We start from the raw sequence: 22,684 nt of genomic DNA on the forward strand, positions 1-22,684 counted from the left end.
ATATACAAACAAACATGTAAAATGATAATTTTCCAGCATTTAAGCTGACCTCCATCATGCATCTGCAAAACTATTAGCTGGTCTTTTTTGCCTACCAGAAAACTCTGCAGTTGCAAATGACCTGTCTGCAGGTACACACAATTAATCAGAAAATGACTGAAATGTGAACTTTGAGGCATCCCAATGGAAAACACTAAATAAATTAATTGTAATACAATGAAATGAATACAAAACAGGTGCATTCCTAGTAAAATCCATAATTTCAGTATAAATCACAGCAATGCAAAATCTATTAATTTAATCACAGCCAGGAACTCTTTCTTAAGGCTAAAAATAATTTAACTGAGTGTATGCAAGTTGTTTTCATATTTGAGAGGAAAGTTGTGATAGGACAAAATGGATGGGGTTGGGACCAGAAAGAACACTGGCTCTAACATTCATTTTCAGCTTCATTAAACCTAACTTTAGAATAAGTGAAGCCTGTGAATGTAGCTGTATTTCAGACATCTGCTTGTATATGGAGGGGTAATGTCCAGTTTTTGAAAGTTTGTTTAGTTGTGCGTATTTGCCATGACTTAAAAGGGGTTGGAAGTTAAAAACGAAAATATTCAGGTTTTTATTTCCATGTCTGTTGTAAATAAAAGAAAAAGTCTGAGGAAATGTGACACTGATGCAAATTTGTAATTGCAAATATGATTAGCTTGCCAGACATTAATATATGTACACAGGTTGCAAATTGGAAAAATATATTTTAAAAAACTGTCATGAGGAATATATGAAAGTAACAGCATCTTATCAGAATGACTGCCTTACCAATCTTATCATGGAATGTGAAGGTATGAACAAGAAGCAAAGAGTTGTGTCTTTTCGGCTTTTCCCGGTTAGGGGTCGCCACAGCGGAACTCCGGTCCACTAATGATTGGTAGTTGAGTTTTACGTGCCGAGTTACCAGCCCTGACACACAATCTTCAACAAAGGTACGCCCATTTACGCATGTCTCCACGCAGAAGACACTCTAGCTGAGAATTGAACCGGACAGCGTCTTACTGCGAGGCGACAACGCTACCGCAGCGCCACCACCGTGGGTAACAAGAAGCAAAGAGTACTGAATTATATTAAAAAGTGCAGGGAACAAATAGCAATCTTACAGGAGAAGCTGACAGAACTGTGAGAATTTGCAAAGAAGGTATTTCAGAAATGGCTATTCAGCAGAGTATCAGGAACAGAGGAAAAGGAGGTAATAATAATAATGACTGTGAGTAGGGCTCCAATACTGACAGAGGAGAAGAAAAACTACAACAGCAGATTTGTGGAAATAAGGGGTTATTGGTAGGGAGGAAGATTACATTGGCATGTATTTATATTCCACTTAAAAGTACCATTACGGAACTTATGAAAATTATAAGAAAGTAATTATCTTCCAGCAGGGAATATTATCGATGGGTGGGGAGTGCATGGGTATTGAACTGAAGGCTTTAAAACACATCCAATAATTATTTCAGATGATGTACCAATAAAGACTAAGGTAAAGATTCAGTGTAATCAAGTAAAAATGAGGCACTGATACTTTCCTACAATTTATGGAAAGGGTAGTGGAAATGATTCAAAAGTTATCCGGAAATAGAGAATTTTCCTCAGAAAGAATAGCTGAGGTGTTGAATAAAATTAAAAGGGAATTTTAAAACATGTACAAATAAGAGAGATATGGGAAAGTACTAATATAAATTATTTAGAAGGATTATCAAATTTTAAAATATTGCAAAGCGAAAAAGGAGCAAGTGTTAAAGAGAAAATAAGGGAGTATTTGGATAATACACATTAGTTTAGAAAGGTTTCTGTTAAGCACATATTGTTTATAACAACCCTCGATTAAAAAATATATTAGCACAACATATTAGGCAGCAAAAACTTGAAAGGGGTATTGTCAAATACACGCAGCCTATGACTAAGAAAAAAATAACCAGAGACCCTAACAAGGTTTAGAGATGCTTTGAAATTCAATAAACATCTCTGAATAGTAGAGGAATGGGAAATCAAGAAAATACACAAAAAATATTTATGGAAGATATAAATATGCCATGGTTAGAGAAAGATGAAACTCAAGAGTTAATAACTGAGATGAGAGGGGGTGACATAGAAATGGTGAAGTATAATTAATCAAACAGGTAGTCTCTAGGAACAGGGCATATTCCTTTAAAATCTTGGAAGTTCGGAGGATAAAAGTAAGATCTTAAAGGTTTATCTAACAATATTTTAAAAGAAGAGATATTATCATTATCTTGTAAAAAAAATCTAGAGTAACTATTCTACCCAAAGAGTGCAAAGACCCATTAAACCTAACTTTATCTAGACCAATTTCAACTGTGAACCATGATTCTAAAGAGCTTACCTTTATACTAGCTAAGAGAATGGCTAAGGTGTTGCCAAAACTGACAGATATGGATCAGTCTAGCTTTGTGAAGAGGAGGCAAACATTTGACAACATGACCAGAGGGAGTTAGAGTGCAAAAAGGTCATGGTACTTTTATGGCAGGCATTCAATAGAGTTATCTGAATTTTTTATGAGTAGGGAAATGGTAACATTCATGTTTCTTGATAGAATAATGAGGTTAATTAGGAAGATATGTGAAGGGTCAGAGGCAAGAACCAAACAGATAAACTTTGTTTGAACAGACGAACCAGTCAGGGGAGTCCTTTTTCCCATTTATTATTTGCCCTATACTTAGAGCCATTTACAAAGAAAATAAGGGACTCACAAATTCATGGCTATATCTGGTATGCTACTCTAGAAAAAATAGCATTGTTTGCAGACGGTGTTATTCTGTACTTGATAAATCCAAAAAAAAAAAATTCAGTAATGTGAAACATTTTAAAATAGTTTCACATTTTTCAGGATATAAAATATATAAATAAATAAAACAAAGGCTATAGTGGTCAATGATCCCACACATTAATTGGTTCAGCGATACCCATATTTACGTTGACATGAGATGATTAAATATTTAGGTGCATGGATTAAAAAGAATTATATTATGGAAGCTAAGAATATTTAGCAAAAGACTTAAAACTTAATACAAATACTGAGAAGTTGAAAGAACTGTGGAAATGGGTAGTAAGATACAAGCAGTGAAAATATTTCTAATCCCTTTAATACAGGGCAGGCATATTTTTATCAACCAGAGGGGAAGCTGTGGACCCTAATTAATGAAGATCAGAAGGAATTTATCTGTGAGGGAAAGAGGACATGTTAAGTGAGATGAGTTATTTCTATGAGACCAATTACAACAACTTGTTTCTAAAAATTGAACAACAGTGCAACAAGTTGTTTCAAAATAAAATGAGAAAACTAAATAGAGACTTGGAGCAATACTCCAATAATAGAGCCTATCCACGGCCGCTGGGTTTCCATGGTGACAGTAAAAGGAACTTCAACAAAGGAGGAAGGCAAGTACCGCCCCGAGATACAGGAAATGAAAACTCTGTCCCAGGAAACAGTAGAAAAGGTCAAGAGGTCCCTTTAGAGAATGGTGGGATTCGCAGGTCCAAGCGAATCCTGAACAGAGAGAAAGAGAGATATGTGAATGGTCAGGAAGATCAATACCAATGGGAGGGAGTGAAACCGAAGAAACAGTGGTAAATGAATTGGTTAGTGTTGGCAGGGGATCAGGCTGCAGTTATTTATCGTATACCACTGTTTTCAATGATGAAGGAAACTTTAAGTTCACTATTCACAAAAAAGTTTGACTGTAAAACATGCAAATGTACTCTCTAAGGGGCTATCTTTTATTCCTGCGAAGAGAGCAAATATTGTAGAAAGTATAATTGATCTTAAGTTGTATTGTCGCAAACTGAACCTTAGTTTAATTATGGCAAATAATACTAGAGGTAACAATGTGTTGTACAAACCCAGTGTTTTTAACCCCCCTTTACATGGCGTCATCCAACAGTTTGAGAAGGTTTGTGAGGTTGACATACGAAATATTTTGGGCAAAAAAAGTGAATGTGAATTTGCCAATTTAAATATTCAAGAGAAAGAATTATTGAAAGATGTATGTGATGGCTGCACTATTAGGGTGATGAAACCAGATAAGGGGAGTGGTTTGATTGTAATGGATAAAATTGATTACTTGAATAGAATGAACCAGTTGTTAGTTACAGACACCTATGAGGAACTGTCAGTTTGTGAAATTAATATTGCATATGCCAAGATAGATAAGACATTGTTGGACATGGTTATTGATGGGCAGTTTTCAAATGATGAATATAAATATATGTTGAATGATAAACCAAAAATAGCCCAAATATTTGGAATACCGAAAATACATTCTGATATAAAAAAAAACTCCTTTTAGACCTATTGTGGATGGGGGTAGGTCCAAGACATGTTCTATCGCAAGATTTTTAGATCTCTTCTTGAAAAAGAGCGTGGGTCTCAAACAAATATGTAGAGATTCATAGGACTTTTTGTCTAAGATGAGTGAGATACCTTTTAGTTCGGATGGCATTTTTACCATTGATGTTAAGAACCTTTTTTCTGTCATTCCTCATAGGGAGGGTTTAGAATATTTTGAGCAGCAAGTGACTAAACGGTTCAACATGACTAACTGGGGGGTAAATGCAATGGTCAGTCTGATGGAATTGGTCCTTAAACATAATTACATACACTTTGAAGGCCAATTATATAGGTAAGTTACAGGTGTGAGGGCGACATGCGCCCCCATGTTTGCCAACTATGTAATGGCAGAGTGGGAAGATAGATTAATCTTAAATAGCCCATATGTTAAATCTTGGGGGATCTATATTAGATTTTTGGACGACATCTTTCTTTTATGGAATGACATCATTGAAAGGTTGGAAGAATTCCTTGTCTATTTGGATAACAGTGTTGATTTTTTGTCTTTTTCCAGTCACTTCAACAGTGAGTGTATTCATTATTTAGACATCAAATTAACTAAGTATAGAATAGGGGGTAGGTTTGTGTCTAATGTTTATAGGAAAGCTACCTTTTCTAACACTTATTTGCACTTCACCAGCTGGCACCCAAAATATCAAAAGAAGGCAGTTGTGAAGGGCCAGCTAGTGAGGATGGCTCGGATGGTCTCTGATATGGAGACTTTTACGAGGGAATGTGATAAAGGTTTGAATATGTTTGAAAAAAGAGGTTATCCATCAGGATTTTTGGTAGAATTAAAGGATGAGGTTGTGAGAAAAAGACGGAATGGTGTATTTTTACCACTTTTAGGCACTGGCGGTTCCGCCACCATGGTTAGTAATAAAATAGAGAGGGATAACAGTAAGAGTTGCATTCTTACTTACAGCCTGGATAGTAAGAGCATTAGGAATATAACAGAAACAAATTGGTGCATTATTGCTAGTGACATAGATGTGTATGTTATGATTTTAGAAAAAATAGGTAGTAAACCAACTTTTGTATTTAGAAAAGGGGTGTCATTGGAACAAAAGTTGGAAGGGAAGCATGCTCAGAATTTTAATAGTATGCAAAATAAAGGCACAAAAAATGTGGCTCATGTTCCCAGTGTCCAGGTATAATATGTAGTGATTATTTTATAGTAAGGAATGTCACATTATGTGAGGGGAAGATTTAACTGTGACACGAAAAATGTGGTCTATATTGCTATGTGCAATCAATGTTCAAGTTTTTACATAGGTAAGATGAAGAGAAGGTTACAAAACCGTATGTATGAACTTTTTTTGATATTAAAAATTGTAAGCAAAACAATGCTTTATATAGACACATTACTAAATATCTTTCCCATAGTTTTAAATTCATGGTGGTGGAAAAGGTAGTGAAAGATGTACAAGGGAGTGTGGTTGATGAACATCTTAACATGGTGGAATTAAAGTGGTAAATTGTTTTAAATGCAACTCATCACCCGGGGTTGAATGACACTTTATCCCTGTTCCCTGTGTTAAAGTTAAAACAATTGAATTTTAAATGAAGTTTCAATGTTTTTATTGGTAGAAAAAGACGTGATTTTTAAACTGTTGGATAGGATGGTATTTAAATTGGCTTGAGTTTTTTATTAAATGAGTTCTGAGGAAGTTCGATTACGAAAGAAAGCACTAAACTCTGTGAAGTTTGTGGAATAAATGACAATTTGATTATAAGGACTTTTTTCCTTTTATCCAACATTTTATTGGCTGCTGGTAATACCCACTGCGTTGTGTACTAGCTGATTTTTCTAGCTGCTGATGTGGGTTCTTGTTTGTTTCATTTTGATGGTTGGTCTGTTTATCAGTTTTTAATATATAGTAAGAGACTTAAAACTTAATACAAATACTGAGAAGTTGAAAGAACTGTGGATATGGGTAGTAAGATACAAGCAGTGAAAATATTTCTAGTCCCTTTAACACAGGGCAGGCATATTTTTATCAACCAGAGGGGAAGCTGTGGACCATAATTAATGCAGAGCAGAAGGAATTTATTTGTGAGGGAAAGAAGACATGTTAAGTGAGATGAGTCATTTCTTCCCAAAAAACAAGTGGTTTAGTATTATCAGATTTGAAGGAATTTTTTATACATCACTATTATGACTTCTACCTTGTCTAATACTCTTGAAATCTTCAATAATATACCCTAACTACCCTTAAAAAAAGTTATGTACTTACCATAACGTTACATCTGTGTTGTCCATTTTCATTCTTCCTCAACTATCGACTTTGAATCTGATTCTGGGATCCGACTCGGCTATTACTATAGCTTGTGGTAACCTAAAAGCTCTCAAGCTCCTCCCTACCCACAATGTACCAAACCCTAACATACCTCAGATCTTGTTTGCTAGATGACATAAAGTAAGAAATATTAACATAATATTCCTGACAGAAAAAGCCATTATCTGGAGCACAAAATAAGACACAATTGAGCCTTTACGAACTCTTGTTCTTCCAGAAGTCTTTCTTGACAAAGGAAGGGGGTTGGTGGGTGGGGAAAGAATGAAAATGGACAACACAGATGGAACATTATGGTGAGTGCATAACTTTTTTATCTGATGCTGTCAATTTTCATTCATTCCTCAACAAAGTCCCTAGCTATCTGAAATCCCGGGTGGATGCTAAGGAAGGACATTCCTGAGCACACTTGAACCAAGTGCTACTCTTCCCCTCAAGACCAGATCTAGTTTGTAATGAGTAATAAAGTTATAAGGATTAGTCCAAGTTGCACATGGAATTCCTAGATAAAAACACTGATGATGAAGTTGCCATGGATCTAGTTGAATGGGCTTTTAAAGATTTTGGTAATGAGACTCCCAATTTATTATAAACATATAAAGAGTCAGTAAGCCATCTTGCCAAAGTTAATTTTCTAACTAATTTACCAATTTTGGATTCTGCAAAGGGAATAAAAAAGGGAATAAATAGTTGATCAGATTTTCTAACTTCTTTTGTTCTGTGTAAGTAGAAATGTAATTGCCTATGAACATCTATCAAATGCAACATGTACTCTCCTTTGTTTTCATATTTGGGAAAGAAGACAGAGAGATTAATGGACTAGTTGATGCTGGATTATGACGCCACCTTAGGTAGGACAGAAGGGTTGGTTTGTAATGTTACTTTATCTCTATGAAAAAAACAAGTAGGAAGGTTTAAAGGACAATGCTTGAAGCTCAGAAATTCTTCTGGCCAAAGTATTGGCCACTAGAAATATAGTCTTCCAGGTCAGGAATTTAAGATCACATTTTGCTGCTGGTTCAAAGGGGGAAGGAATTAAAGCCTGTAGTACTAAATTCAAAGTCCCATGGTGCAGCAGGATCTTTATAAGGTGATCTCAACAGAAGAGTGCCTGTTAAGGCCTTACAAAGCTTTGATGAAGCAATGGAGGAATTCTCAGGTCTGATATGGAAGTTAGAGATTGCTGCCAACTGAACTTTAATGGTCGAGGAGCTTGCCCCTTCATTGAAAATTGTTGCTAAAAACTCAAGGACAGTTTGTATAGGGGCTGACAAAGGGTTAATATGTTTTTAATGAGCCCAAATAACAATTCTCTTTCATTTACTTCTGTAAAGTTTTCTCTTAGAAGCTTTATTTGAAGACAAAAGTATATGATGTACAGAGGATGAGAGCATAGGTTGTCTGGTTATTAACAGAAGTGGAGAAACCATACTGTCAAGCTTTAGGTATGAGATATCTGGGTGAACTATGTCTGTCGAGTGAGACAGGAGGTCTGGAGTTGGATCCAGAGTCCAAGGTGGGTAAAGTAAATAAGGCCAAAGAAAAGGGAACCAAATCTGTCAAGGCCAGTAAGGTGCAATGAGGATTACTTTGCTCTTCAACCAGCTTGCTGTAGGAATTTGGGAATTAGGGGAGTTGGAGGGTAGACATAGAGAAGACCGGAGGTCCAATCCTGGAGTATAGTCCCTCACTGATTTCCCTGGTGGATGGATCAGGGCAAAGTAGCTGTTGCACTTGTTGTTTAGGGGAGATGCAAACAGACTGCAGCAAGGCTGGCCCCATTGATGGAAAATCATTTCTGTCAACTTCATTTTGAGACACCATTCATGAGGTAGTATGATAAACCTGCTCAGTTTGTTGGCTATCATGTTGGACTTCCCTGGAATGTGCACTGCTACCGGAAAGCAGTTGAATGAAATCACCCATTGCCACACTCTTTGGGCTTCTCAACACAAGGGGTAAGACCTGGTTCCCCTTGTTTGTTAATGTTCCAGACTACAGACAAGTTGTCTGTCTGAATTGCATTTGTCCTGAAAGGGAGAGAGTCTTGGAAGGCCTGCAATGCTAACAGCACTTTTCCCATTTGCAGGACATTGATATTCATATTGACATCTTTGGGGTCCAAATGTCTTGGACTGTTTTCCCTGGGAAATGCCCCCTCACCCAATTTAGGATGCATCTGTGGTCACTATGGCCTTGGGCTGAGGGAGAATAAAAGAACGGTCTTGTAGAACCTGATCTAATCGAATCCACCAGCAAAGGTATTTCTTGGATGACTGAGTGATTCTTATTGGGCTGACATTCACTGATAAATAATCAATCATTGTGTTGCTAGTATCCATTGAAAAATTCTCATATGAAATCTTGCTGCAGGAACTAAAATTATGGCAGCTGACATTGACCCCAAGGCTTGAAGACTCACCTGGGCTGAAATTTTGGTACTGTGAACTATTTTCCTGACCTGAAATCTGATTGTTTGCTCTCTTGCAAGAGGAAGAGAAGCTGTTGCTGATATTGTGTTGCAAACTGTTCCTAGAAACTCCAGTATTTGAGAAGGTTCTGAGATTTGCTGTAATTTATGGTAATTCCCAGAAGGGAGCAAGTTTGGAGTACCTGATCTCTTGCTCTTATGAGTAGATGCCTGGTTGTGGTGGTAATGAGCCATCATTTTGATATGGAAACACCTCGATTCCTTGCAATCTCAAGTGAGCTGCTACCACTGCCATGCATTTGGTGAACATCTTGGGGGCTGTGGTGAGACCAAAGGGCAGGGCTCTGAAAATACAGTTGTGTACACTTACTATAAATGTAGATGTTTGAGTGTATTCACTGTTGCAGTCATCACATTTGGGTTATCTGCTTGCAGTAGCCTTCAGTCGGCCTGATTAACAAAGTCTTGGGTCCTGCGTCGGTTGCGGTCTCATCTTCCATGACGTCAGGTAGTCAGGGGTATAAAGCATGCAGCCAATGCCACTACATCAGTTTTTCTTGCCCCAGATGTCAGGTGCCTCCATAATGGGAAGCAATTATATATATATATATATATATATATATATATATATATATATATATAAGGTTACACCTCCAACAAAAAAGCAAATACACCAAAAAGCTTTAAACATAGTAAGCAAGAACAGAGGTACAGCCAACAGAAGTCATGGGGTTGGAGGGAGGGTAACTAGGACTGCAACAGTGAATACACTTGAACATCTACATTTATGGTAAGTGTATACAACTGTACTATGTTCTTCATGTTTCACTGTTGCAGTCATCACATTTGAGTAGATTCCCAAAGCTAAGGATGGGAGGAGGAAATTAGATAGCATTAGGACCAGCTATAAGGCCCTGCAAGCCTTATAGTATAAAGCATGTATAAAGCATGCAGCCAATGCCACTACATCAGTTTTTCTTGCCCCAGATGTCAGGTGCCTCCATAATGGGAAGCAATTTTATATATATATATATATATATATATATATATATATATATATATATATATATATATATATATATATATATATATATATAAGGTTACACCTCCAACAAAAAAGCAAATACACCAAAAAGCTTTAAACATAGTAAGCAAGAACAGAGGTACAGCCAACAGAAGTCATGGGGTTGGAGGGAGGGTAACTAGGACTGCAACAGTGAATACACTCGAACATCTACATTTATGGTAAGTGTATACAACTGTACTATGTTCTTCATGTTTCACTGTTGCAGTCATCACATTTGAGTAGATTCCCAAAGCTAAGGATGGGAGGAGGAAATTAGATAGCATTACAACCAGCTATAAGGCCCTGCAAGATTGCATTGGCAAAGCCAGCCCTGGATTTAGAGAAAATTGGAAAATGGTAATGCTTGGTACAGAACTCCAGGTAGCAGCTTCTAGGATGTCCCTGGTAGGGGCACCTCTGAGAAAGGCTGTGTAGAGGTACATGCAGCTCTGGTTGAATGTGGTCTAATCCCCTGTGGGGTAGGCTTTCCATGGTGCTTATAGCAGAGATGAATACAATGGCCTATCCACTTAGAAATGGTTTGCTTTGAAATGGCCTTCCCCTCTGCCCTTGCAGCAAATGCAACCAGCAGTTGTTCATATTTCCTGAGAGATTTAGTCCTGTCCAAATAAAATTTAAGTTGTCTGTGCACATCTAAGGAGTGCAGAATTCTCTCCCCTTTGTTCTGTGGATTAGAAAAGAAGGTTGGCAAATAAATGGACTGATTAAGGGCCACAATGAATACCACCTTGGGCATGAAGGAGGGATTGGTCCTGGGGGACCCCCTATCTGCATGAAAAATAATGAAAGGCTCCACTGTCATGAGGGCCTGTAATTCAGATACCCTTCCTGCTGAAGTGATTGCTAAAAGGAATGCTGTCTTCCAAGAAAGGAATTTCAACTCTGCATTTGCAGCTGGCTCAAAAGGAAGTAGAGTGAGTTTTTCCAATGCAAAGTTAAGGCCCCAGGCTGGAGTAGGAGCTCTCCTGGGTGGTCTTAAGTTTTTGGCCCCTCTGAGGAACTGCTTCAGCAGTGGATTTGTATTACATGGGGTTGTAATTGTACACCTCATGAGGTTGGCTATTGGACTGATATATAACATATTAGTTAAATCCCCCCTCATGAGGACAAATTGGATAAATGGAAAATGTGGAGGTCTGAGTCCTATGTTACTTGTACTATGGGTTGTGCTCTAGTATTTCATGAAGTTTGCAACTTGAGATATACCAGTACAAGTTCCCAAGGGAGCCCGCAGGATTTTTTGCATGGGGGGGTGCAAACCCAAGCCATGCCCATGCAGCCCCACCCCCTCTGCTGCCCTGTCCACTCAGCACCCCCCACCACCACGCAGCCATTCCAGTCCATTACTTGGCTATTTCTCCCCATTTGTCATAGACACTGTTCAAATCTCTCAGTGTGCATACTGTTTTATGCTTTACTTCTACAATGGTTACAGATATTTGGATTTCATTTACAACTTTTATAGCACAAACACTGACAGACATTTACTAAACCTAAACAAAGCAATAGTCTTACAATGAAAACAGACTTAGCATTAAAACTTCTCTACCTTTGAAACCCGCATTCACTGAAACAACATTGAAACTCGCATTCAAAGAAAATGCATCTGGCCAGTGCCAGGGTAAGTTTACCTTTGGGCTGTTTTCAAATCATAGGCTCCTTGCACACATTTTTAGAACCATGGAAAAGTTATTTGATTCACCTTCCTGACTGTATTAATTATACTATATAATAATTGAATTATATCCCTTGTATAATACAGCACCACTTGTTAGAGCGTGTTTTAAATTTATAGTTCTGAACATTTTTCCTTTAAACAATGAAACAAATCATATGAACCAATAATGACAACCTGCCCAATTCAGAACATTTCAACCATAAAGGGCCACTCTACTCAAACTTCTGTCATACAATCCACCAATATCAATTGATATGCAGAATCTTTGCAGAAGTAAAAGTCATCTGAATAATTCCACATTAAAGAGATCTGAAACCAGTGAAGAGGTTGTTGCTAGAAAACAACTTTATATTTCAGTGTTTAATCTACAAATTCAATGCCTGCTGCCCTTGAAGAATAAATTGCCTACGTTATATCAAAAAAATGGTAAGCAGGTATATTGCAATAGGGAATGGGTGGCAAACTGAAAAACAAGTTCATAGTTATTAGGCATCTCATCCAAAGGAGGACATACTCAGGACTGTAGCACTCCACCTCCTTAAAATACAAATCTACATGTTGTGGGAGTAGAAAGTACAGTTGTGTATTCTTACCATAAATGTAGATGTTAGAGTGTGTTCACTGTTGCAGTCATGACTGTAGGGTTCTTCCTGCCAGCAGCAGCCCCCGATCAGCCAGAGTCCCAAAGTCTGGATAGGGCATCAGCTGAGGTCGCTTTTATCCTGACGTCAATGCGCCAGAAGGTATAAAGACCTCAGCTGACGCAATTTCCCCAGTTTTTCTTGCCCCAGATGTCAGGTACCCAAAAGGAAAAGGCTAAAAAAGAAACCATGCCCAAAACCCCATCAGCCAAAATACCTCATAACAGATAATACTCAAAGAAAAAACAAAAGAGGGGGCAGGAGGGAGGGTAACCCAGACTGCAACAGTGAACACACTCGAACATCTACATTTATGGTAAGAGTACACAACTGTACTATGTCTTTTGTGGTTCACTGTTGCAGTCATGACTGCAGGGTTGAGTCCCAAAGCTAAGAAAGGGTGGCTGGAGGAGAAACAGAGGAAGCGGTCACAAAACCTTGCAAAATTGCAGAAGCAAAACCGGCCCTGGATTTAGAATAGAGAGGGAGGTTGTAATGCTTAGAAAACGTATGTACAGAACTCCAAGTAGCAGCCTCCAAAATATCCTTGGTAGGAACCCCACAAAGAAAAGCTGCTGAACTAGCAGTAGCCCGGGTAGAATGAGTCCTAACATTAACAGGAACTGGATTGCCATGATAAGAGTAATAGAACTTGACACAGTGGGCAATCCACTTGGAAATAGTTTGCTTAGTGATTGCTTTCCCTTGAACAGTAGGAGCATAAGCGACAAACAATTGATCAGATTTCTGGAAAATCTTGGTCCTGTCCAGGTATAAACGAAGCTGCCTGTGCACGTCTAAAGAGTGCAAAAGACTTTCTTCCTCACTTTGAGGATTAAGAAAAAAGGTAGGCAAATGAATAGACTGATTCACGGCCACTGCCGAAACCACCTTGGGCATAAAGGTGGGATTAGTCCGTAGAGATACCCTGTCCTGATGAAAAATAAGGAAGGGTTCCACAGCCATGAGTGCTTGCAATTCTGAAATTCTTCTAGCAGGGGTAAGAGCTAAAAGAAAAGCAGTTTTCCAAGACAAAAATTTCAAATCCGTGGAAGCTGCAGGTTCAAAAGGAGACGAGGTTAATTTCTCCAAAACATAGTTAAGATCCCAAGTGGGAACAGGAACCCTCATAGGGGGCCGAATATTCTTAGCCCCTCTAAGAAATTGTTTAAGTAACAGATGAGAAAAAATCGGAGGATCCATATCGTAATGTGCAGAAACAGCAGAAGCATGAAGCTTAACAGACGAAAAAGATAGGCCCGTATGTAAAAACTCTGTCAGATACTGTAAAATCAGAGGAATGTTCGGAGCAGCAGAATCACCACCCTGGACTTGACTCCAGGAGCAAAATCTTTTCCATTTACCCGCATAAGATTTTCTAGTGCTGGGCAGTCTAGCTTCAAGGATTACATCCAATACCTGTTTGGAAAGGGCAGAGGTGTTTACAGACCCTGGATCCGCCAGGCAGCTAGATACAGAGTTTTGACATGACTGTGCAGTATCCGGCTGTCCCGTTGAGACAGTAGATGAGGGATTTGAGGCAAAATCCAGGGGGACTCCTGAACCAAGTTCATCAGAGTGGAATACCAGAATTGCCGAGGCCAATTGGGAGCCAGTAAAATCATTTGCGGTCTGTCCTGTTTTATCTTCAGAAGTACCCGAGGTAGAAGAGGAAAAGGAGGAAAAGCATATACTGAGAGGTGTTTCCAACTGAATGAGAGGGCATCCACTTGCCATGCTAGTTTGTGGAAGGTCCTGGTGCAGAATGTTGGAAGTTGATGATTCTGAGGGGATGCAAAGAGATCTATGTCCGGACATCCCCAAGCCTTAATAATCATCCTGAATATCTGAACATCCAACATCCATTCATGTGGATCCGAAATGTGCCTGCTCAATGTGTCTGCCAGAGTGTTGTCTTTCCCTGGCAGGAATTGTGCTTGTAAGTCGACACTGTAGGTCAGAGCAGTGTACAAGAGAGTCATGGCTAATCTGCACAGGGGGTAAGAGTGAGAGCCCCCCTGCTTGTTTATGTACCACATCACTGTAGTGTTGTCTGTCTGTATCAACAATTGTCCTGGTAGAAGAAGGTCCCTGAAGGCAATCAGGGCATTCTGTACAGCTAGCATCCCCTTCAAATTTATGTGCAGGTGTGTTTGCTCCTTTGTCCAAACACCCTGAAGACATCTCCCGTGCATGTGGGCTCCCCAGGCATAACTCTTGCTGGAGACAAGGCAAAATCGTGATCACTGTTTCCAAACTTTGGTAATGCTGAGACCATACACTCTTGAGGTACCACTGCAGTTTCCTCATATGCAGCCTTGCATATGGTATTAGCAGAATGCAGGAAGCCGTGTAACCCAAAGCCTGCAGAATTTTTCTTGCAGTCAGCTGTTTCATTGAAGCCAGGTGTCGGAAAGAAGAAGCCAGTTGCACTTTTTTGTCCGGTGTCAAGGAAGCCATCTGGGTTGAAGTACTCAGAAGAGCATCCAGGAAAGTAATCCACTGTGTGGGTACCAGATTTGATTTCTTTAGATTCAGCGTGAAACCGAGGTACTTAAGAAGACGTTGCACAAAAGCTAGATGCCAAAGTAAAGTGTCTTTGTCGTCCACCTGAATAAGACAGTCGTCCAGATAAGGGTATATTTGAATCCCCTTCTGTCTGCAAAACTCCATTACTGGTGCCAGGCACTTTGTAAAGACCCTGGGCGCAGTAGATAAGCCAAAGGGCAGCACAGAGAACTGGTAATGCTTAGAGCCTGCTTTGAAATGCAGATACCTACTGCACTCCTGCCTTATAGGAATATGCAGGTAAGCTTCTTTTAAGTCCAAAGTCACCATCCAAGCGTTCTTGCCCAACATAGGCAGCAGCTGCTGCAGAGTGAGCATCTTGAATTTTGGGATATCTAGGAAGGTGTTTAGTACTGAAAGGTCCATGATTGGCCTCCACGAATTTTCCTTCCTGGGAACCAGGAAAAGTCTGGAATAAAAACCTTGCCCTATTTCTAAATGTGGTACCAATTCTATGGCCCTCAATCCCTTCCTTCCTACCAAAGGTGCTTCCAGGAGAGGAGCCCCTGGAACCATAAAGGGAGAGTCATAAAGACTGTTTTCAGTAGGGTTGAGACTTATCTTCACCTCCCTTGGGAGAGAGGGCACTCCACTGCCTATTCCTAAAATGGGACTGTGCCTATGCCCTACCTCTGGAATGCCTGAATCTGCCTCTCTGAGACCTGTCCGAAGCCGGAAAGGACCACGGTTTAGCTGGCCAGTGTCTGCTAAATCTAGGAGGTTGCACCTGTAGAAAATCCTTAACCGTCTGCATAGATTTGGCTTTGTCCTCCATTTTCTTCAATACCTCTTCAGCTTTGGACCCAGACAGAACATCGTGCTGCAAAGGGGCATCCAAAAGTTTGGCTTTAACCTGATCCGGCAAGCTTTGTTCCTTTAACCAAGCATGTTTTCTAATAACGGCGCCAGTTGTTGCAGCCCTACAAGAAGCTTCCAAAGAATCAAAACCACAATGCAGGGTATGTTTACCCACCTGTTCAATAACATACAATAAATCCTGTAACTCCTGATTATCCGCACCAATAGACACAGCTGACATCTTTTGTTTAAATACAGACAAAAGGTATTGCTGATACGTCAGCATATGAAATTGACAGTTCAAAGCCCTAATAGACAATGCAGCAGAAATATAAACTTTTTTACCGCATCTCTCCAAAGCCCTGGACTCTCGGTCAAAGGGAATAGGATTTTTAGCAGAGGCCACTTTAACACCCTTAGGACCCTGAGAAATTGTTTCCGGATCAGGGGAAAGATTCTTAAAAAGAAACATGTGAGAATCTGCAACCCTATAATACCTATCCGGTTTGGCCAGGGCGGGGGGGGGGGAAGAATCAGGAGAGAGAGAAGCTTCCGAAAAACATCATCAACAATGTCCAATACAGGGGGAATAGCCAGAGAACTATGCTGTGGGAGAAGAAGAAAATCCCTAAGCCTTTTCTTGGATTCAGAGAAATCCTGCCCTTCCCAGTGAAAATGCACCCTCATATCATGTAAATATTCACCAAAAGAATAATCCTCAGGAGGAGAGGCTGAAGGAAAGGAATCTTCAGCATCAGAATCCTCATAAGGAGGAAAAGAATAATCCTGCTCACGGGAAGAAGCAGAAGAAACAGAAATTTGGTCTGAAGAATCATAATCGGACTGTAATCTAGGCTTCTTGTCAGGAGGGGGATGTGAACCCCTGATCATAGTCAAAAGATCTTCAGCCATCCTAAGCATCTGCCTCTGAGGTCTAGGACCCTGATCAAAAGGTGCCTGTGCTTGCCATTTCACTTTAGCTAGAGCCTTAGACTTTGTCTTTGAATGTAAAACTGAATCCATATTTACAGGAAGCTGCGAAGGCCAGAGAACTCCCTCAGAAGCCGGTACCTGCCTACCGGCTCCAGACCCAACTGAGGGAGCAGTATCCGAAGGTCCAATCCCTGGCAATTCTGAAGACCCCATCAGCTCCACACCGGAGTTGGTACAGGCAATTGGTTCAAAAGAGGCGGACGACAGGGGCTGCAAAGGCACCTCACTGATGACCGTTGAACCAGCAACTGGCAATAACTGAGTAACATTTGCTGTGGACCTTGAGGGCTCCTTGCCATCCTGCGCCCTCTTACACCCCCAGAGAAAAAGAGAATCGAGAAGACATATTATTATTAAACCTTTTCAAAAATAGTAAAAGGCAAAGTTATATCTACGCCTAATAGTACGCCGATTAAATCTAGCACAAAACGCACAATTAGCAACGTCGTGGTCAGGACCCAGGCAGGGAATACAGTAAGAGTGAAAATCCCTATGAGGTATTTGCTTCCCACAAGAAATACAATTATTAACTTTTTCTGACATCTGACTGGAGCAAGAAAAATACCTCCCCAATGGGGTACTTATCTTTATAAAACGAAAATCCTGGGATTAAATCCAAAAACAAGCAGGAACAGGCCGACCGGCATCAGTGAACTGCAAAGGGCACCGCACGGCAAGAAAGACTGGGGAAATGACGTCAGCTGAGGTCTTTATACCTTCTGGCGCATTGACGTCAGGATAAAAGTGACCTCAGCTGACGCCCGATCCAGACTTTGGGACTCTGGCCGATCGGGGGCTGCTGCTGGCAGGAAGAACCCTACAGTCATGACTGCAACAGTGAACCATGAAGGACATCCTATAGCCTTCTGTATCAAGATGGAAATATGCTACCTGCTGTGCTACTTTAAAAATTCTATACCACAATAGTGATAACATTTGCTAAACAAAACAGTTGCACATTTTAAGCAGGCTTAGCATGAGCAGCAGTACATTTCTCTTCCCTTGAAGCTCACAATTCCTTGAAAATGCACTTGAAAATAAAATCCACCTGCTAACTCTAACTAGGGCATTTCACTCTCTCTCTCACACACACCTCAACCTCTTAGTGCAAGAAAGCTGGACAAAGCCTAAAATAAATAGGAACAGATTATTAATATTGCTGTCATGAACTAAGAACATTACTAGAATCTGCACCTGCTTCTGACAAAGTACCTTCTTGATGACACACAGGACAAATATATATTTGTGCAGTTATTCAAACCCAGATGACAGGTGCAGACCTCATCAATGATTTTTAATCAGGAGCCCACCTTTCCCTTTGTAGAAATTTTTAGCATGTGCACAATTAATAACGAAAAATCCCAACAGGCAGTCAAATGGAAAATACAGCAAACACCCAAACGTTGTATATTGGAAGAGTCAGCAGGATAAAAACCACATCGAACATAAAAGTGTGCTGAGTTTATTGGAAAGAAACGTAAGCGCTTCCACGGTACACAAACCGCTTCATCAGACGTATAACAATGTAGAAACCACAATCCAATTTATATAAAAGCTTTACACACATTAAACAATCAATCAATTTTCTCACTTAATTAATCAACTCTTTAAGGTAGATGCATTTACGCGCACTTAGCATAACACATATTAAAAATATATATACTTAGAACTGACATCTGTCATAGACACATAAACATAATAAAATCTAACCTAAAAACATGAAATTGGAGTTATATAATGTATTTATTTTATTCTGCGAGATTTTAACACAGGTTTTAAAGGAACTACTTCATTTAAACCTCGTCCCCTATGAGCACCCAGTCTCAAAATCCATTTTGTTTCTATAGATTCAGTGTTATTGTAAATATCTCCTAATCTATCATCAATATTAATCACTTGTAATACTTGAAATCTGAATATATGTCCCTCACCTAGTGATAACGTGTGTTTGGCTAGTGCACTATGGTCATAGCCTTTCGAAGTGCAGTAGACATGATCTCTAATGCGTTCACGTAGAGTACGATTTGTCTTTCCTACATAGAATGAATAACATTCTATGCAGTGAGCTACATAGATCACATTTTTAGTTTTGCAAGTACTCGTGTTCCTTAGTTCCCATAGGTATCCTGTATCAGGATGCTTATAGAACCTAGATCCATCTATATGGGAACATTGCACACAGTCTCCACATTTCTTAGTGCCCAGCCATATCAAGTCATAGCTATGTCTATTCATATCCAGATTAAGTGAACTATGAGGATAGCACAACTGCTGTTTTAAGCATTTTTTATTTTTAAAAATATATGTGGGATAATCACCAACAATATTTCTTGTCCGTTCATCAATTAATAAAATATGCCAGTTGTGATGAATGACTTCTTGTATCCTGTTCACATTATTCGCATAGGGTAAAGTAATGGATACCTTACTGGGTGCTGTTGATTTCATTTTTGTTGGTAAAACCAGTGACTTCTGTTTAAAATATGGTTTGGCTCGACCTAGCCTTTCAAATTTTATTTGTTCATATATTCTATCCACTTCAATTTCTTCATAGCCTCTATCTAAAAAATCAACTTTCAATTTAACCAGTTCATTATTAGAGACGTCATCATCACAGCATAACCGTGAAAGTCTCATTGTTTGTCCTTTAATTATATTACGAAATATTCTTGGATTATGCATATTAGTTCTATGCAAAAAATGTGGTTGATAGCATGGTTTCCTGTATAAAGCCGTAGTAAATGACCCTTCCTTAATACAGACAGTGACATCAAGGAATTCTATACTAGTTTTTGAATGTTTTAAAGTAAATCTTAAAAAAATCAATGCTATTGTTGATCATATTAAAGAATTCTGACAGTGAATTCTCATCCCCTTGCCACAAAATAAATAAATCATCAACAAATCTCCTATAATAATTAACTTGTTGCGCATGTAATACATACTCTATTTCCCAAGCTGCCATTACTAAATTTGCATAAGTATTTGCGCAGCTGGTACCCATCGCTACGCCTGTCTTTTGCTTACAGCATACTTCTTTAAATAGAAATATATTGTTATCCAGAACTATTTCTAAGAGCATGCATAAAAAATCAGCTTTCTTTGTATCAACATTTCCACACTCTATCATAAGTTTCCTTACCATATTGATCCCTTCATTACTGGGAATAGAAGTAAATAGTGAAGTTACGTCTAGGGTAACTAATATTATATTGTTAATGTTACTTAGAGATCTGGTAGCTTCAAATAAGCTGGTCAAGAATTGTTCAGTGTCCTTTAACACATACGAAAAATTATTCAAAATACCTTTAGGTTCAGTATCCAGAAAGATCGAAATGGGTTCAGTCAGCCAATTTGAACCAGAAACTATGGGTCTAAATTTTGGACAGATAGGATTCTTGTGAATCTTGGGAAGGCCGTGAAGCCTAGGTATCACTCTACCATACAATAATCAAAAAATTCTTTGGTTATGAGTCCCACTCGTAAACATTCATGTAACATACTCTGTATATTTCGTTGCATCTCATATACGATATCTACGGATACTTTTTTATAAACTGTGTCATCATGTAACATCTCTAGCATACTGTCATAATAATAGTGTGCATTCATAATGACTACCGGGCCTCCTTTATCGGAGGGCCTAATAACAATGTTATCATTCCTCATTAAATTATCTAATGCTAATTTTTCCTGTTTGTTAAGATTAAATACTTCCTGTTGAATGTGTAAGCTATTGTCATAAAAATCATTTTCACAAGCTTTTAAAAAACATTCAACATTATAAGGTAATTGGGGAACAAAAACACTTTTCTTCTTAAAAGTTCTATGATTATCACTTTCAGCAGAGACTAATCGATCGTTATATAACAATTTCAACGCCACATTGCGAGTAAATAATCTAAGTGCAATAATAGTGTCACTAATATCAACCGAGGCACTAGGTATGAAAGTCAAACCTCTATTGAGTAAAGATACCTCATGCTCCGACAATTCGTAACAAGAAATGTTCCATACTAGTCCTCCTGGCCCCACATTTTCTTTAGAGTTTGAGTAATTTGTGGCGCCGGTGGGTCCTTGCGTTTGTATCCTCGATAATTTTCTTTGTCCATAGAACCTCTTCTCTCTGAACGAATAGGAAGTGGTAGAGCAGGAAAATCCTGTTCTGTATTATTCAGTTTAATTTTTCGTCGCACAGATTCATCCCTTACTAATTCATTAGATGGAGATTTCAAGGGATTACTGTCGGAAATTTCTCCCATGGGTGTAGAGTAAGTAGATTTCGGGGCTGCAGGTGACACTCTACTTCCTTCTACTCTCTGCATGGGTAAAGCCTCGCTTTCAACATTTGAGCTTAATAGCTCATTACTTCTATTGATAGAAGCAGGATTTGCTTGTTGCATATGCACCTGACAATCAGAATTGTTAACAGTGGAACGTTTGGTGTAATTTTCCTCTTGGTTGCGTAGGGAATACTTCCTGCGCTGATAATTACTGCGCGATGCATATTCATTAGAATTAGAATTGTTACTTAAACTATTAGTTTGTGTTGTCTTCGGCCAAGTAAAGACTTGTTCATGTTCAAAATCATACAAGTCTCTCTCTAATTTCTTTTTCTTCTGCTCCAACAGTCTATTTTCATATCTGGAGACTTTCTCAATTAAATCATTAATGAACAAGTCAGTGAGGTCAGCACCATGCAAGCTAATGAGTTCATCTTGTCGTCGCAGCAACTCATTAGAAATTGTAGTCTCAATGGGCATAAAGAACTCTATAAGCAGTTTTATATATGCCTTACTAGTATTTAGGTTAATTTGTTGCCATTTGGCTAATAATTCAGGATAAAAATTACCATACGTAGGCATTGTCAACACCCGTAAACCTCTCGGTATCACTCTTAGATTCAAACAGGCTTCTAGATGATGTCTCTGACACTGTAAACATTTAAACTTATAAAAATCATTCTCCAAATCCCTTTTCAGGGCGCATATCTGTATATAATCTAAGTTAGTATTCGATACCTGTTGTTCAAGTCTTGGAAGTTCTATATCCAGTAGAGGGTTGGGAGCTTCCGACAGAGCCCCTTTTAGTCTTGAATTAGACTCCAGTTCAATTTGAGCCCTAGACATGCTCACTGCTGCTGCTTCCATAGCCCCAAAAACGATTCAAACCAGTTCAGACGAATAACGAAAAATCCCAACAGGCAGTCAAATGGAAAATGTATAACTTTCAACGAAATGAGTTTCAGTCAAGTGAGTTTTCAGTGAAGTGGTCCTAGTAATTTCATTTTCAATCAAGTGAGTTTTCAATCAACCATAGCAGACCCATGTATTTATATATATATATATATATATATATATATATATATATATATATATATATATATGTGTATATATATATATATATATATATATATATATATATATATATATGTGTATATATATGTGTGTATATATATATATATATATATATATATATATATATATATATAGATAGATATATAGATATATATACACATACACACAGTGGATATAAAAAGTTTAAAAAGTTTACAAACCCTTGTTAAAATGTGAGGGCCATTCCAAAACTTAATTTTTTTTCTGGTGAAGCCATTCTTTTGTTGATATGGATGTATGCTTGGGGTCATTGTCATGTTGAAAGGTGAAATTTCTCTTCATCTTCAGCTTTCTAGCAGATGCCTGAAGGTTTTGGGCCAAAAGTGACAGATATTTGGACCTGTTCATAATTCCCTCCACCATGACTAAAGCCTCAGGTCCAGCTGAAAAAAAGCACCCCCA

This window comes from Protopterus annectens, chromosome 3.part0, assembly GCF_019279795.1.
Source record: "Protopterus annectens isolate FY-2018-M chromosome 3.part0, PAN1.0, whole genome shotgun sequence".
NCBI lineage: Eukaryota > Metazoa > Chordata > Ceratodontiformes > Protopteridae > Protopterus > Protopterus annectens.